Below are 2,118 nucleotides of genomic sequence, written 5' to 3'. Positions count from 1 at the left end.
TCCCAGATGGTTGAAAGATTGTTCTTCGGAAAACAAAGGCGAGTACAAGATATTCCCTTGGGAGAAATACAACAAGAAATCCATCTATGCCTAGAAGAATTATGCTTAAAATGCCGATGGTTCGAACATACATCACGGATGACAAACGCCTCGACCGCTTGCTCCGTCGGAGCTGAAAATTAAATGCTCCAAGCAAGACTGTGATGGTACATGTGGCAAGTATTCCCGGAAGAAGAAACACTATAAGAAGTTTTGGATAAAGAAATCCAAACATGGCTCCAAGCATTTCCGGAAAAAGAAGAAATGGCGATACCTACGCAAAAGAAAGGATCGCACAAGCCACAAAAAATCAAACCGTTGCTACATTTGCAATCAGAAAGGACATTTTGCCAAAACTTGTCCTCAACCGAGAAAAGAACCATCTGAACAAACTCTTTGTGCCATTCCCTTTTACCAAACTTCCGGTGAGACCGAGTCGACTCGTAGTCGAAGATATTTTCTATATATCACCATCATCCCGTAACCAAACCTTGACATATTTTCAAGTCAAACTCACTGTCCACACTTCCCCGTAAAAATCCTCACATCAAAGTTTGCCAAACCTATCACTACTATTGCTCTCATTGACACAGGAGCAAGTTGTTCAATCTTAGACACCAAAGTTCTTCCTGAAGAATTCTGGACTCCTTACACTAGATATTTCAATTTCAAGGTCAGAGATACTTTCTCCACCAATGTCGAACCACTCTTGTAATCTGCCCAGTTCTTCCCGCAAATGCTCCATAACCGCAAATATTTTTGGATCTAACCTTCCCAATAAAGACCTGATAATTGGGTGGGACATCATGACTCAAATCTCACAGCTTCGCATCATTCCTGGTAAAGGTCTTAGATATAAAGATCAATTCTCTGAGTTTGTCAATATCCAAAGACTCTTTTCCATCCAAATGAGTCTGCTAGATCCAATTATGCAGAAGTTGTTAGAATCTTGTTCAGAATCCCATGCAGAATTCGCTCAAAAGTGTTCCCATCCTTTATGGGAAAACCTAGAGTTCTTTGTTCGCCTTCCTTTCAAGAAAAATGAAGACATAAACCCAACCAGGGCGAGCCACATGGGAATGAAGCCAGAACATTTGGTTCTAGCTCAAAGGGAATGCTCGGAACTTTTGCAACAAGGCCTTATTGAAGTTTCCGACTCACAATGGGCTTGTGAGGCCTTTTATGTCAATAAGCGTGCCGAGCAAAACAAAGGAAAAATGAGATTGGTAATCAACTATCAACCGCTCAATCTTTTCCTCCAAGATGATAAATTCCCTTTACCATCTAGAGATTCTCTCTTTAGTGGTCTAACCAAGGCCCACATTTATTCCAAATTCGACCTCAAAGCCGGATTTTGGCAATTGGGCATTCATCTTGAAGACAGATCTAAAACAGGATTCTGTATTCCGAACCAGCACTTCCAATGTAAAGTTCTTCCTTTTGGCTTAAAGGTAGCACCATCCCTTTTCCAAAAGGCCATGTGTCGCATCTTCCAGCCAATTTTATCAAGTGCAGCCGTATACATTGACGATATTCTGCTCTACATCCCGATGAGCTTCACACCTGTCAACTCCTTGAGGAGTTTGCAGAAATTGTGAAAAAGCATGGTATTATGCTTTCCCAAAGGAAGATGAATATTGCCCAAACAGAAATCGAATTTCTTGGTATGCACCTTAACAAAGGTACATACTACCCAGGGTCACATATCGCTCAAGAATTATTGAAGTTTCCTCAGGATAACTTCACAACAAAGCAAGTTCAGCAATTTCTTGGGATAATTAATTATCTCAGGGTTTTTGTCCCAAACATTACAAAGCTTCGATCCCTTTGCAATCCATGCTGAAGAAGAATTCCCCACCTTGGGAAAAAACTCGACCAAAGCAAATCGGCTTTTGAACTTAAGGAGATTATGCAGAATCTCCCACCATTACAAATACCATCAACATGCAAAAGAATTCTCCAAACTGACGCTAGTGACGAATACTGGGCAGCTGTTCTTTTTGAAGAAATTGATGGTAAGAGACTCCTCTGTGCTCATAAAAGTGGAAAGTTTTCCCAAGCTGAAATGCATTACCATTC

Source organism: Eucalyptus grandis, chromosome 11 (assembly GCF_016545825.1).
Source record: "Eucalyptus grandis isolate ANBG69807.140 chromosome 11, ASM1654582v1, whole genome shotgun sequence".
NCBI lineage: Eukaryota > Viridiplantae > Streptophyta > Magnoliopsida > Myrtales > Myrtaceae > Eucalyptus > Eucalyptus grandis.
The sequence above is the reverse complement of the archived record's forward strand: the minus strand, read 5'-3'. Positions refer to the sequence as shown.